The sequence below is a fragment of the Camelus bactrianus genome, chromosome 1, assembly GCF_048773025.1.
Source record: "Camelus bactrianus isolate YW-2024 breed Bactrian camel chromosome 1, ASM4877302v1, whole genome shotgun sequence".
In the NCBI taxonomy this organism is placed as follows: Eukaryota; Metazoa; Chordata; class Mammalia; order Artiodactyla; family Camelidae; genus Camelus; species Camelus bactrianus.
Genome location: NC_133539.1, coordinates 129,825,161 through 129,841,215, shown reverse-complemented (window position 1 = coordinate 129,841,215; position 16,055 = coordinate 129,825,161). Strand labels below are relative to the sequence as shown.

At 47.1% G+C, this 16,055-nt stretch overlaps 1 long non-coding RNA gene across 14 annotated transcripts in view; it reads right to left on the bottom strand.

Moving 5' to 3' along the window:
- Positions 1–16,055, bottom strand: part of LOC141578970 (uncharacterized) — a 108,077-nt gene that overhangs the window by 44,007 nt on the left and 48,015 nt on the right. For 11 of the 14 annotated variants that reach the window (XR_012509860.1, XR_012509865.1, XR_012509871.1 and 8 more), the window contains 4 exons: positions 13,243–13,391; positions 8,601–9,172; positions 8,245–8,437; positions 7,044–7,212 (listed from right to left, as the gene is read on the bottom strand). This is a non-coding gene — a long non-coding RNA (uncharacterized LOC141578970). The remainder of the gene's footprint in view (positions 1–7,043; positions 7,213–8,244; positions 8,438–8,600; positions 9,173–13,242; positions 13,392–16,055) is intronic. The other 3 variants (XR_012509863.1, XR_012509864.1, XR_012509867.1) reach the window with 3 other exon arrangements.

Genomic DNA, 16,055 nt, shown 5'->3' with positions numbered 1-16,055 from the left:
GGCAGGACTACCGTGCAGGGCTGGGGAGGATATTGGCAGGAATCACGGGGAGGGAGTCACCTAAGAAGACTCCCCACCGAAATCAGCTCAGCCAATTCTCCTCCCTCATGTTTCTAGGCTTCTCTTATTTCATGTAATAGCACTTTAACTACACATCTGATCATGTGCATCAGACCAACTTACCTTGAAGCCACAGAAAATCATTCAATGACCGGAGCAGATCCAGGACAAAACTGTGATGGACCAGGGAGTACTGCAGCATCCCAGCCTGCAGGCACAAACCCCACATGTGCCTTGGTGATGTCCAGAAAATAAAATGCATGGAAATATCTCACTGCTAGTGCACAACATCTGCCCCCAAATTGCCCCAAAATCATGCTGGTAAAGCACTACTCAAACCTCTCACTACAAAAAAAAAAAAAAAAAAAAAAGCTAAGAAGGCAAATTTAGGCTCTGCCATTGAAAACCAGCAACCATCAATGCCAGTATCTGAGCTGGAATGCTCCTGACTTCAAAAACCACTGCGGACTTATTTTTCAAACGGGAAAGCATATATGTATTCCACGTAGATGATATTACAGTAGGATTTTTATTTTCGAAACTTCCAGTTCAAAATTAGCACAAGAAAGATTATGTTTCAGCTTTTAAAAAACTCAATTATCTTCCAATTTCTTAATTTTGAACCTATTATTATTTTATAAATGGAGCAATGCTTCATATTATAAACCAAGTGTTTGGCTTCTGCAAACAAAACCTTTATGACCTCACTATTTCAGAGCAAACTTTAATGATGTTTTGAGAGGTGGGGCCTGGGGCGCTCATTAACAGCCCTTTAAATACTGACAAGGATGTGCTAATAAGTAATGCAAAGGCTCTAAGTCCACATTACCTAGGAAACCAAAGAAACTACACCAAAGCCTTACTTTATCATTTTTAAATATTCCTATTGTTTGAATATTAAAGTTCTTAAAAGATATGATTTTTTTGAGAAAGACAACAGCTGTATGAAATTTCCTCTCACCAAGAAAGCAATCTTTATCAAGAGTAAAAACCCCTATGGAAATTCAAAAGACAGGACGTTTCTAGCTAAGTGAACATGCAGATCTGAACACAAACATAAATCCTATCAGATCTCACTCGAACCAGCTCAACAAAGTCCTGGGCTACGCTGGAACTTAGCTCTTCTCTTCCAAATGTTGGCTGAGCTAACATCATCACACAAGGCAGGGAAGAAGAGAAGAGGAAAGTCCACCTGGCGTCCTCCATCTGTTTTCTTCAAGCCAAAAGGCGCCGCAAGGGCGGCCCAGCTAACAAGCCCTCCCCATAAGGAAATCCGGCATCCACACTGCCCCTGCCGTCCCCAAGCAGCCCCGATGCCCCTCTCCCACTTGTGGCCTCCCAGCCTGTGAATGGCCTTCTAATGTCACTCCCCAGTTGGTGGCACCCTCCCCCTCTTCCCCGCTACACACACACACACACACACACACACACACACACACACACACACACACACACGCGGAGCCAAGGCAGCCTTCCCAAAGCATAAATTTGATTACATCACCCCACTTCAAATCCTTCAGAGGCTCCCTGGTAGAGTTCTAGCCCCACCCCCGACCATGCTCGCCCATCCTCACCTCAGTAACCAGGTCCCCAGTGACCTCAGTGGCCCCCTGACCTGCTCCTACTTCCCACTTGCCTCCAGGCTCATTTTGACTGTTTCTCAAGGAAGCCTTCCCTCCCTCCATCCTCCGCAATTTGTTCCTCTGTTCCTAGAACATTCTAGGCTAAGTCAACTTCTGACACTGCTAAGCTCCCAAGGAGCATTTTGCTTACTAATGTGGGTCCAACCTCTCTCCCCTAGACACTCAGAAGTTTGTGTGTTATGAATAAATGAATGATGGGGTGGGTCTCAAAGGGACAGCCAGACATGCTCTCGCCCGTCCCGACCTTTCTTACTGTAGAATATCAGAAGCAAAACCAGAAGTACCTTTCCTGAGGGTCACTTCCTGCTGACACCCTTCACTGCCTCCTGTGTCAGTTCTAGTAAAACCCAAGCTCTTCGAAAGCCCTCCACCCCAGGCCCTCTCCAGTGTCCTCCCCAGCAGGGGCACACACAACCCTGGACCACACATGGCACTCTCCCCGATTCACCACCGCAGAAGCCTCCAGGCCTCTACCCGGGCTGCTCTGCCACATGAGCCACAGTCTTCATGCTTTCTACTGGCTGACCCTTACTCTGTCTTCACAACTGAATGTAGAGCCCATTTCTTCCAGGAAGTCCTCTCTGATAATATCCTTTAGGTCTTGGCAGGTCTCCCTCTGTAGCAGCACTGCATGGTGACCAACTGGGTGTTTGCTTGCTCCTTTGGGACCACGACCTATTGGGGGCCACGTGGGAAGGAGTGAGAGATTACAAGAGGGGTGGGAGAAGCAAAAAGCAAAAATCACAGCTGAAGTCCCAAATTCAAGGATTCTTTCTCAGAAAAAGAATAAAATATTTCACACGAGTGCAATTTGGCTACTATTTTTGTGGCTTGTGGAAAGCAAGGGCTTGGTGTTCTAGTCCAAAACCCGGGTTACATGCAAAGAAATGTATATATTCATATCCAAAGGAAACCAGAGCTGCTCAACAACAGTTTGCAGTCAGAATTGAAAGGAATTTTGATAAAGGCAATGTCTCTCTCTCTCTCTTCTTTCTTTTCTGGCATCATATAATTTTAGAAGTATTTGCGTGACTAAAAGATGGCTACAGCCCATGATTCTGCACTGGAGAGTTTGGGCTGAGGAAGCCCAGATTACATTCACTGTGTAAATGCAATCACACCAACAAACTGACAAGTTCCCTTGTGGAGGAGCTGATGTTCCAAAGCAGGCAAACTTATGCAGTAAGAAAACACTAAATAAAAAGTAAGAAATTCAATGTTCTGTACTCAATTTCATTAGCTATATGGGCCATTACCTGATAGTATATCTTGTCTAATGAAACCCAAAAATAAATTGTGAACGTTGATTTTCTTCATCTGACTGTTTTATGCTAAATTTGGATATCAAACCCACAATCCATACGGACAGCTCAGGCCTATTCTGCAGCACAGCTACATCCCGTAGAAGAAAGTCTATCAAGGGAGAACTGGAGAGTTTCCCTTCAGAAGCTGCTAAGTCTGGTTTTGCACCTATACATCATTTCAACCATTTCATCGTCAAAAGAGTAAGACCTTACCTCTGTGGGGCGTAAAGCACTGCGGTGTTTCAGAACAATTAAAGAACACTGAGCTTTGTGAATCAGTCCTGAGGCACTTAAATCGTACTTTTTATGAAAGGCCCCAAAACTGACCCACTTCACCATTTCAAATACACCAGGGAGGTACCGGAATTAGTAGAGAAAACACGCCCTTGAAGTCTGACAAGACCCTGCTTGAATCCTGTTACAGTATTCACTACCCTCTAAACGGACCAATAACTTAACCCCTCTGAGAAGGCTTGCCAATCCGCAAAAGGGGGCTGCCACCGCCCACTTGGGAGGCATGGATATGAATGCAACACGCAAGTAGGGCGGCCGACTGGTACCTGACACGGGGCCTGGCTAGTTTCCCTCCGCTGCCCTTGTCCCCCTTTAAACTTGTGCTGTTTCCCTGGTACCAAACGCCCGGAATAGACTGCCCGAATATTCTGTGTATCCCTGGATACATGCCTTACCGTTAGGAGGCCAGAAAAACAACTGCCTTCTCCCCAGTCACTATCAATATTCTAAAGATTCTGGATTTTTTTAACCTCTATTTTGCAGGGAGACTATTCCAGAATTTTTCAAGCACCATTCTCCAGGTTGGCTCCCCTCCCAGCGCCCATCCCTTCTCACCTCAGATCCTCTGTCTGCCTTCTGTTCATTGGAAAGCGAGTCAGGAAGAGCGGGGACTCCCTAGGCCTCCTTCGCTCCCTGATATGTTAGTGTGACTACCTTCAACACACACCCCACTCCAACTCCAGCTTCTGAGGAGTCTACCCTCCCGGACCCTGCAGACTCTGCAACTTCCCAAGACACACACGTGGCCACGACCCTCCTTTCAGATTTCTTCCTGGCTGGCCCTGCCCACCCCCCGGCCCCTTAAGGATATATGACATTGCCCTGAAAAACTTAAACGCCACTGAATGACACACCAAAGCTGCATGGTCTGGGCTTTCCTCCAACCCAGGCACAGACCTGCCCCCCCTCAGCCTCAGTCTGCAGCTCTCAAGATGATCTAATTCACATGCGCGGCTGTGAACACCAGCTAAGGATGACACCTCCAAACATGTATCTCTAGTCCGGCTCCTTCAAATCAGCCCTAGGCTCATAGACCCGAGTGCCTCTATGAAGTCCTAACTTGGATGAAAAATGGCATCTTAAAAATGCCTCATGTCCACCATTTACTCTGAAATTCAATTTCTGGCAGGTACCTCCCATGCTCCCCATTTTAGTAACAGACCCAGCACTCACCTAGGTGTTTGAGGTCACATTCAATTTCCACTGTTCCCTCCCTCCAGCCCTGGCCTGGAATATTAGTCCTGTCATTTCCGTTGCTAAGCCCATCTCAAGTCTGGTTCTGCAGGGACCACGGCCGGATCCCCACAAGCTCACAGCAAGTTGCACTGAGTCACAGTCCTCCGAAGGGTGCTCCCTGGAGGGGGAGGCATCTCCTGCCGCCGGTCACCACAGAAGGCACTGGATTCTCACAAAGGAGACTATGGAGAAGGGACTCAAGGTTCTCCCGTGATCTGAGCTTTGAAGGTCCCGAGGTCTGGCGGAGCTCCTATTAGCAGACACACTTGCCACTGAGCAGATGAGGATGGAGGAGCCCAAGCAAGGCTGTCCTCACTCCGACCCCTGGGCCCTCGGGAGCCACGGGAAAGGCCTGTGTCCAGGGCACAGCCCAACAATCACAGATCCCAGCCTGCATTTGCCAACCCGGACAGCCTAGACTCCTTCCACTTGCGAGAATTACTTCTGTTCAGTTCCCCCCCCAGAATGTGATGGACTCTTTCAGAATGTCTGGCCTGTCTCAAGCGAGACAAAGTCAGTGAAGAATGAAGTGTTCACATTTGGACTAGAGCATGAAAGGAGAAACAAGACCTCATGATTAGCATGATGGTGGTGGCCAAACTCTTCCCCTGGGTGAGATGAACAAGGGTGGGGGTGAGAATCCAAGGTCTTAGATTGGCCAAAGCATCTTCCTTCATGGCTGACTGGGGGTTGGAGACACACTACCGCAAACTAACGACACGGCTGTCAGTGGGGGACGTCAGCTGCAACAAACACGGAGTCAGCTCTTTAATGCCAACATGGGTTAAAAGAAAAGGCCGGTGCAGGGAGGCCTGCACGGCTGCTGAGGCAAACCACAGACCCGGCTCTGAATGCCCACTGGCCGGAGCAGAGAGGAAGCTACCGTCCCTTTAACAGTCCCTGTGTCCACCAGATCCATGTAAGCCAGCTACTTAGGAGAAGTACATGTTTTCCTGATACTCAGAAAAACCAGCCTCGTAAAGGGAACAAAAGAGTGGCATGGATTTTAGACCCACTTCTGCCCCTTTATGAAGGCAAAATAAAGTAAATGGAACGGGGAAGTTGAATGCAAAAAAAAAAAAATAAATTAAATAACCAAACGGTGACTGATTCCTCCAACAGTGTCCCCTGCAGCTGCTCACCCCCAAGCCTGCCACTTTCTCACCAGTGACCGCCGGTCAGGAAGCGCCGTCACGCACGTCACACAGAGACAGCCAGGAACCGCGTGCTGAGCACGTTTGTTTAAAAGCAGGAATTGAGCAAGATGCTGCAGACTTTGACTTGACAAGTTTAAATACTCCATGAAAAGAATCCCTCAACAGCCGCCTAAATCAATTCGCATCTCACTTCTTCAAAACAATTAAACTAATTGAATAAGGGTGCATTTGTCACCAAATATAAGGAGGACCAAACAGGTTCCTCAAAGCAAAGATTTTAACAGATATCAAACACCAGTGGGTGATGTGCTAACAAAGCAAATATTCCAAAAAATTAGAAAATAACAAGATGACTAGGATAATGCATGGATCAAGGCACCTGAAAAGTTTCTGCTCTTTAAAGCGATGGAGACAACACGGAGGGCGATCTAGCTATTTCCAATGCAGGATATGCACAGCCACCTTTTCAGACGCAACTGCGCGGTACAAGAGAAAAAGGAATAAAGAAAAAGGAAAGGAGGAACAAGCGAAAATTAGAAACACACAAGAACAAAAATGACTTTGACAGCATGTACAAGAATTTACTTGAGTGTGTGAGACCAGGGACGCAGGGACGATGAGACCCACCCTCACCTCCTGCTCCAGGGAAGGCAGGGGCCTGAGGGGAGCGACGCTGCTTGGGGACACCAACGTGGTCAGCGCCCCTAACCAAAACATACATACATGCGTCTAGGCAGCTTTTAAGCCACAAAATGTGGTCGCATTACAGGCTGGACAGTTTTACTCACTCCCAACGAGAGTAGCAGGAGAGAATTAGTCTCTGCTCCTGCACCAAAGCATTGTTTTAAAAATTAATGACTGTGGAATAGTAAAAGCAACAATGGAGTAAAAGTGACTGGAGGAGAACGTGCTTGACCCGAGCTCACTGGCCACGTTATCTCACTGACGTTCAGATGCTGGCTGAGCCCTTATGGTACCAAAACAGACAGATCCACCAGGAGGGAGTTTAATGCGCTGCTGTATTTTGATGTCGAGAGCCATGCCTGGTACACGAAGTTCTGGGTAAACAATGGTGACAGTGTCAACACTATCGGCTAAGCACACATCCAGCTACTCCGCCAAATCCCAAGGGCAGACTTCAAAAGGCAAATACAAGCGGGAATTCTCTGGTGGGTCTGCAGACTCAGAACCAAACAGTTGCTGAGCAAAAATGTCACCAGTGCCTCCTATGACAAAAGAGGAGGCACTGTCCATGGGGCTTGGGCAGGGCTCCAGGCTTCCACTGCTCACCCACCAGTCTGTCCAGGGGGAGAACATGGTCCCTGCTTATGTTGCACTGATGCACCTACCTTGACTAACGCCTGGGGGCTCAGCAGGAGGTGACATGTGAGCTGAACGGAGCCAGCCTCGGTGTAGCCCGCTGCTGGCAGCTGTGCCCACAGCAATGCCCAGGCACCTAAACCTGCCACCTCATCCCCAAGGAGCAGAAGGGTGTGCGGACGTGTAGATCACAGGGCCCTGCGAGGACAAATAAAGATCATGGCCATTACATGTCTCACCCCTTACTAAAGTCATAGAGGTATGTCCGGGAGGAACAGAAAATTCATCCAGAGCCCACCAGGCACCACACGCAGGTGGGACTCTGGCCCCTTGTGCCTCTCACTCACAGGGCTGGTCTGGACTTTCTTTTTATCAATTCTCTGGCATCTTCTCCTCCAACTTACCAACAACCAGAAAGTAGGATTTGATCTTAGGTAAGTTCAAGAATCACAGAGCACTGCCTCCACAGCGGGCCTGTGCCAGGTCCTCCGACCGTCACCTGTGGTACCGCCATGAGCACCCTCCAGACACAAGGCCCGAGGCCGTAGGCCGTGGGGGCACAGCTTCCCTCTATCTCCCCAGCAAAGGGGGACCACCTCTGGGAAAAGGCATCTCACTTCTTCTGCCCGAGGTAAAGCATGATAGATACACGGGGAAACAGAGCATAAGGTGGGGAGGTAGTAAGACCAGGAGAGCTCGTCTGCACTTCCAAGGCAAAAGTGGGGCCGTTGACTTAATCACAGGGACAAAGTGAGGATGAATCTTTCCCTGCTTTGTCTCATACTCCGTGATACGCCTTTCCCTGCATAAGGAGTTCATCCGGAATTCCCTGGAGGTGTTTCTGATGTCCTAACTTGGCATGCTGCCTGACGGGGAGGAAGAGAGGGCCTGAACCCAGCAGGTGCTGGGCCTGGGAGGCAAGAGACACCGGCTCCAGACACAGCTCAACCAGCATCTCATTCTGCCTCTCGGGATTCAGCATCTCATTTATAAGCAAAGGGATGAGACTGTCCCAGGACAGGCTGCCTAACAAAATTGAAATGAGAGCCATGTAAAGAAAGCTTCCCAGTTGCCACATTTAAAACGGTAAACAAAGAAACAATCAAACAAACAAAAAAACAGATACTAGAAACTAATTTTAAGAACAGATCTTACTTAATCTGCTGTATGTAAAATACTATCATTTTGACATGTAATCAATATATGAAAGTAACAAGATAGTTTACATACTTTTACTAGAAAAGTCTCAGCGTCTGAAGGGCATTTGACCTACAGCACATCTCAGCTCAGACCAGCCTCTTCCCCAGCGCTCATAGCATCAGTGGCTGTGGCTAATCTATTGGACAGCAACTCCAGGGGTCCCACCAGGGGTCTTGGCTGAAAAGCGGGAGGAAGTCTCCACACTGACCCTAAAAGGATCTCTCTGAAACAAAGGCAGATTCACTTTTAAATGTCTGTAAACCGTCGGGCTGCTCCTCCCTCCGCCCTTGGCTACAAGACAGGCCTCTTCCTTGCTGATCCCTTCCTGGATGTAGGGAAGGAATCCGGCACACAGCCAGGGTTGCCGGGCCTACAGGTAGACTTACCTGCTGTCTGTGTCCAGTCCCATCAAGTCCTCCTTCTCAAACAAGGTGCAGAGGAGGGGGATCCTTTCCCCAGACTTGTCAGGGTCCCATCCAGCCACTTGGACTTGAGCAAGATTAACAGTGACTCAGTGAAGTCCTCGATCCTCTTCTCCACCACCCTGCAGTCCTCGTAGTTTGAAGGCCACATTGGTGCGTGGCTGCTCGGCTACTTCCCCATGCAGCACAAAGACAAAGAGCTGAGAGTCATTAAGCGTGGTGCCATACAGCTCCTCTGTACATGGAGCTTCTCGAAGGCCTTGGCAGAGAGGCAGTCGGTAATGGTGACAAGGGCCACGACCGTGCGGTGTGTCTGGAAGACACTCCACGCATTCTAGAACTCATAGTGGTGCCTGTAGTGGATACAGAGTGCCCACTGGGAGCCGCACGGGCTGATCTGGCTCACCAAGGAGATTCGTTTATAGATGCAAAAGAAATTGTCCTCTGAAATGATCCCCACGGGTTGGATGACCACGGGGAGAGTCTCGTATTCCTCAGCACACTGCATGTAGTCAGGGATGCTCATGTTGCAGGCCCTGCCGAGAGGGGAGAGGAGATCAAGGTAAATATTGTGCTGTGGGCTGCGGGCGCCTCTGGGTTGCGGTGACCTGGTGTGTACCAGCCAGAAGACAAGGGAAGCACATGCAAAGCCGGGGGTACAGTTTGTCCTCAGAGTCTGTACATGGCTACCGTAGCTCGGATCACATTACCCAGCTTTTGGTCTAGGCTTCCTGCCCCTGCATAGAAGGGTCATTTCTTGTTTTCTGTTTCCAAGCACCTAGCAAGACCCTGATGCAAAGTCAGTGCTCAACACTGCGGAATAAAGAAATGAACAAAGGAAATGCTTTCCCCACCCCCCTTCAGCAGATTATAAAGAAAAGAACCGCAGTAGGATCAAAAGATCTGGATTTCAACACCAATTTATTTGAACCCCTAAACTGCAGAATAATGGATAAGAAAACTTGCCTTGGGGAAGAGGGTACAGCTCACTGGTTGAGCACATACATATCATGTACGAGGTCCTGGGTTCAATCCCCAGTACCTCATTTTAAAAAATGAAACAAATGAATAATCCTAATTACCCTTCTCAAAAAATATTTTATAATTCAAAATTCAAAAAACACCTTGCAATTGACACAACATTGTAAACTTGACTATACGTCAATTTAAAAAAAAATCCTTGCCTTACAAGAATATATCTGGATTATGGAAGTTTGCAAATGTAAAATGCCTAGGGTACCACCTGCATAAAGAGGGGGGACTGTACAAATTTACTATCCCTCCTTTATGAGCTATATTTCCTTTGGGGGGTGTTATAAACTCTCAGAGCTAATTTTCTCAGATTAAAAAAAACAAAACAATACTTGATTCTCAGTACTGCTGAAGAATCAGATAAGCCTGTGAAAGCATCTGACCCACAGAGGTTACTCAATAAATGTTTGTTGAATGAATGAATAAACAAGCAAATGAATGCTGCTCCCTGCCACAGAACATCATAATGGTACTTCCTGGAAATCCCAAGCCCACGTTACACCCGACTACAGACTAAACATGTGGGTGACCTGGGCAGGCCTGTGTGTTTCTCTAAGCCCCAGTTTAATCATAGATAGAAATGAGGGCAATAACACAAACCTCAAAGGGTTAGTGAGTCAGTAATGAATTGTACCCCAACTATGCAAGATGGAACCATTAAGGAAAATTGGGCAAAGGGTCCATAGGCCCTCCGTATATTATCTCCTACAAGTACAGGGGAACCTACATTACATCTCAAAATAAAAAGTCTAATATTTTAAAGAGGCTATTGAGGTTAAATGAGCTCATTGTCTCAAATAAGGAACACACAGTACAAGTACAACAATGCCTAGCCAATTAGATACACTCAGTTAACATTCCCACTGAACCCACAGGTCCCTCCAACTTCAGAGCATGAGGATGGGTCCTCGTGGCCAAAGGCCACTGCACCTGAAGCTAACAAAGCTAATGGTCCCCACTTCCAAGAGACCCTGTCACCACCCTTGTTCTAATTTTCTATTTGTAATATTTTTTTTTTTATTTAATAGAAACCCCCAATTGCATAGCCTTCAGGTCACCAAAACCTGACCACAGAGATCATGATGGCAGCCCTCCTTGGTGAAACAATAAAATGAAAAGCCATTTCCACAAGACCTCTGTGTAAATCTACTAGGGAACTTCATCTTGGACTGAGGAAGAGGACTGGGGATGAGGGGGCAATCTGGGGGCACAGAGAATTATGGGCCACCTGTCCCACGATGGACTTTAGACTCAACACTCACCCTCCAGGTAATTCAAAATACAAACTGACAGAGTGCTATGGACAAGATTTTTTTAAAAGAAATCCCTGACTCCCTAGCAGGTCTTGTTTCTACTGAGACACAGATGGCTTATGTGTATAATGTTTCACAAAAGCCTTAAAATATTATCACCCCAACTTGACACATTAAGAAACTGAGGTAGAGAAGTTTATCATATTGTACAAGGTTAGAGAGAGGCCACGTCAGACACCGTATTTAAACCAAAGCCCCTGTTCCAGGGATCACACTAGAAATTGTGACATGCTGCCCCTTTCCTGCCCTCTCCCTGCAATAAATTTCTGAAGAGTCTTTTCTGTGCCATCTCGAATCACAATAACTTCAATTATCCACAAAGAGCTATGTCACTCCCTGGAGGACATATCAAAATCTAAAGGGTTGGGATGGGAGGAGAGATTTGCAATTTCTGTTTCTCAAAGGAAACATGGCTTTAAAAGAAACTGAAAAGCACTTATCTAGTCTAAGCCCTCATTGTGCAGAGAAAGAAACGGAAGTTCAGAAGAGATGAGGAAAGGGCCTTATTAACAATTATTGCTTCAGCGCAGCATCATGCCAGCCCTGGGCACTGCTGGGGGAGGATCTGGGAGGCCCAGGAGAATGAGTGTTAGAAAAAGGAAAGAGAAGAAGCATACAAGGCCCTGTCTCTACACCACCATACCATGAAATTCCAACAAATTACCCAGTATGGGTGCAGCCAATATTAAGGTGGGCTAAACAGGTTATAGAAATCTGGAAGTCTCAACCAAAGTGCAAATTCCAACATTTAATCTGCTTTTTTCCCCAGTTCAAGCATCAACTCAGTGGGCACTCTGTTCCAGGGACTACACGAGGCATGGAGTTCTCCCAAGTACAAATCTCTATTACGTGTGCAAACCACAAAAAGGCCCACCAGAAGAAAAGTGCCCACAGATAAGATGGAATTCCTGAAGCTGAAAGCAGTCAACCAGCGTATGTTACTAGGAAAAATTATGCTGCTAGAAATGGACTCATGGACTTAGAAAGCAAACTGTGGTTAGCAGGCAGGAAAAGGGGGATTAACAGATACACATTAATAAATATAAAATAAATGACAAGGACCTACTATATAGCACAGGGAACTATATTCAATTTCTTGTAATGAGTTGTGCTAAAAACAATCTAAAACATATTTATATACATATGCATATGTTTATAACTGAATCTCTGCTGTACACCTGAAACTAACATTGTAAATTGACTACACTTCATTAAAAATAATTTTAAAAAATAAGTACAAATAAAATCAACGCCATTAAGATAAAATTAAAGAACACTCTTATCCCCTTAGCTGTAGGTGGTGGAGAATTATGGTTACAAGCACCAAGTCCACTGGATCACTCCAGCACTGACTGTCACTCTTTCTGACCATCAGACAGTCACTTGGCTACACTGAGGTTACTTTTCTCTTCTGTGAAAATCTACAGTGACAACTAATGATGTATAGAATCTCATCATTCACAAGCCCAACAATTAGTGAGGACTTCCCATGGGCCAGGCTCTGGAGAGATGAAAAGATAGGGTCCCAGATATATTCAAGGGTAGAAGAAGTTTATGCCATAAAGACAATTATTCTTCCTGTTTTGATAGACAGATTCAATGCAATTCTGATTAGAATTCCTACCAGACATTTCATGGAATGTAACAAGTTAATTTATGGTCAGGAACAGCCAAGAAACTTCTTTAGAACCACCACTGTGGAGGGGTGGATAGGTCATTCATTTCCACTGGTCTTTCTGAAGTGATGAAAACGTTCTGGAATAATAATTGTTGCACCACTGTGAATATGCTAAAAGCTGCTGAATTGTACCATTTAAATGGGTGGAATTCATGGTGTGTGAACAATATCACAATAAAGCTGTTATATGAAAAAATATTCCTTGACAATTATTTTTCCCTCTATACAACTAGTCTACCCCACAATTTAAGAAAAACAAAAAACCAAAACAAACCAAACTGTGCCAGGAGCTTTTTAGGACTGCAATGTCCCTGGGTCTCCAACGCCTCTGGTGGTGCTGTTCCAGTTAACACACACTAGCTGGGCTGGGCTAGTTAGGGACTGTAACTATGTTTTTAAAATCGACGGTCACACGTTTCACCCTGGGAGAGGGAAGGAAGGAGCATGTCACAGCCTCATGCCTTCAGCTCATTTTTAACTGAACCAAGCCCTGCTTTCAACACTGTAATCCCTGGCACTATAAAAACACGTGACATCAACAAGCACCGCCATCATAACACCTGAAAGTGTTCAAGGTACTTACCTGGGGCAGAAACACTGAGGGGGGAGACGGAAACTCCCTCAGCACTGGCGCTCACTTTTCCAGACTCCATCAGGAGAAACTGGGCTTTACAGCTTGAGGCTCTAAGCCCGGGAAGCAGCGCGCATGCCGCTGAGCTGGTCCTCAGGGAGCTGGAAAGGGCGATGAGGGCAGCCCCGGGGTCGCAGGGCAGGGAAAGCGGGGGTGGGGACGCGGGCTGCAGCCCCGCTCTGAGGCCAGACCCAGCCCCAGCCGCCCGCCCCCGATCGGGTCGGCAGAACCCGCCCACCCGGGACACAGCCCTCCCAGGGCAGGGACGAGCCTGCGGCCAAGGAGAGGAAGCCCGGGAGGAGAGGACTCGTGGGCGGGAGAGGGGAAGGTGTCGCCAGCCGCAGACTGAGGGGAGCCCAGCTGGGGCGAGAGGCGGCAGGTGCACACCTGGCCCTGGACAGCTGTGGCCAGGGCGCCGGGGTAGGTGGCACGGGCAGAGGGGTCTGGCCCGAGAAATTCAGCTGAACACAGGCTGACTCGCGCCCTCGCGGGCTTTGACGCGAGGACCGCCCTCCCGCAGACGCCTGAACCTTTTCCCGGGAGCCCCCCACCTTGCATTTCCACAGCCAGAGGCCCCGGCCCCGGGCAGGAGCTAAAGGCCTACCGGTTGACAGAGCTGAGAAGACTTTGGGGCCGATTCCCAGCTCGGAGCTGGGGCTTCCAACTCCCGGTCCAGCTGGCACCGACTGCGCATGCGCAGGAGGGCCAGCGATCCTCTCTTGGTTCTGTGATAGAGGCTGGGGCATCGAGGGAGGGAGAAGATGGGGGGAGGAGGAGAGGAGGGGAAAAGTGGAGGGAGACAGATGGACAGGAGGAGCAGAGAGTAGGTAGGGATCTGGAGGGGGGAGGGGAGTAGCACAGATGTAGAGAAAAAGCTTTACTTCTGGGGCACCCCGAAGGAGGCGGCAGACCTGCCTCTGTACCTTTCTGTAACCCTTCAAGGCCCGCAGCTCAAGTTTTACCTCCCTGGTCCAGCCCTCCAGGCGATGCCTCTGCTGAACCCCTACGGGGATCACACCCGTTGTCCCCACGTGGACCTGGGTTTCCTGTTGCTCTGGGAACCAAGCACCCGCAGGTGTTGTCTCTCAGAACTACCTTGGGAAGTGTACATATTCCCCTTTTACAGGCTGGGAAAAAGGCAGGCACGATCACTGCCTTAGCTCCACTGTCCCAGGTGTTGGCCTTGCGGGGAGCGGGAGGTACAAGATCAGAGCCCCAGACAGAGCAGACTGCCTGAGTGTTGGCGCATAGTCCCATCCCTCCTGGGTAAAACACACCTAACCCAAGTGGAACCATCAAGGGCTCACAGTAGGTTCCTGGGTGTGGGAGAGCTGTCCTCAGTTCCAGTACCCAGCTTGCTAGGTAGATAGGAGTGTTACCGAGTCCAAATTCATTCTCCTCAGTGAAGGACAGGCCAATAAGTTGGGAGACCCGCTGCTGGGGCATGGAAAAGCAAGTTTCTGTAGAGCTAGATGGCAAACTAATGTCCTGGAAAGCCATCTCCCCAAGTCAGAATTCAGGCTCTTTCCTACGTGCTTGGTTGTTGCAATATTCCTGGTGTAGGAATTCCTTGTTGTTAGAATCCTTTGTTCTTGCAGCTATCTGCCTGGGTCAAATATCTGTAAACCTCGAACAAAACAAACGTTATTTTCTATTCTGTAATTTGTTATCTTTTTATGAATGAAAAAGTGTTAAATATCCTTAAAGGTCAGAGCCTTCAGAATAGGCTCTTCTGTATATTTCAGGCTCTAAGCAACATTGTTTTACAAGCAAGATGAAGCCTAGGAGACAGAGCAAAGTGTTAAAGTCAAAAGAACAGATCTAATATGGAGTCAGGTTTGTTTTTTTCTATTACCGAGGCAGAAGCCACTTGAGGATTTAAATCCCTTTAAGTTAAAAATAACTAAAACTTTAAAGGAATTTACATACATATTTGGGAATGTGCATACCATATCTGGAAAAGCATCCAAAGATAGTAAACAGTGGCATCTCCAGGGACGGCTGGAAGAACAGAGGATGAGGGAAAACTTCTTTCACTTGTGTATTTTTGTGCTGTTTGAATTGTTTTTAACCATATGCATGTATTTCTTTTTCAGTTTAAAAAAAGTGTAATGGAGCAAAGGAGTAACAAGCTCAGCAAATACAGCAGCCATGGAATCACTGAGCCATCAATTTGATTTCAGCCAGGAAGCATTTATTGACTCTCTCCTATGTGCCCAGTGCTGTTTTAAAACTTCTTTTATTATTATTAATTTTATTATTATTAATAATATTATTATTGATTTTATTAATAATATTATTATTGATTTTATTTATTTCTTCTTCTTCTTCTTCTTCTTCTTCTTCTTCTTCTTCTTCTTCTTCTTATTATTATTATTTTATAAAATAGCAACATTCTATCCCTCACCCCTGGCCATGGCTGGTGGAATACCAACTGAGTTTTTATTGAATTGTTTTCCAAGGAGTAGAGATGAGTTATAAACTGAACATATCTTCAGGGCAAAACAGGCGGAGTGGTTTTACAGCACGCCAGACAGCTATGAAGGGTTTTCAATAGAGGCACCCAGACGCTGAGAGAGAAATCCTCCAGGACCCTACAAAAAGCTGCCCAAACTTCCTTCTCCATGGCACTACTGAATTAGGAAAGAACAAATCTGACTCCATAGTAGATCTGTTCCTTTGACTTTAAGAAAGTCAAGTTAATACGCTCCGGTCTTTTCATGGGTTATGATGTCACAGAGGAGATGGACAGGTTAACAAGGGAC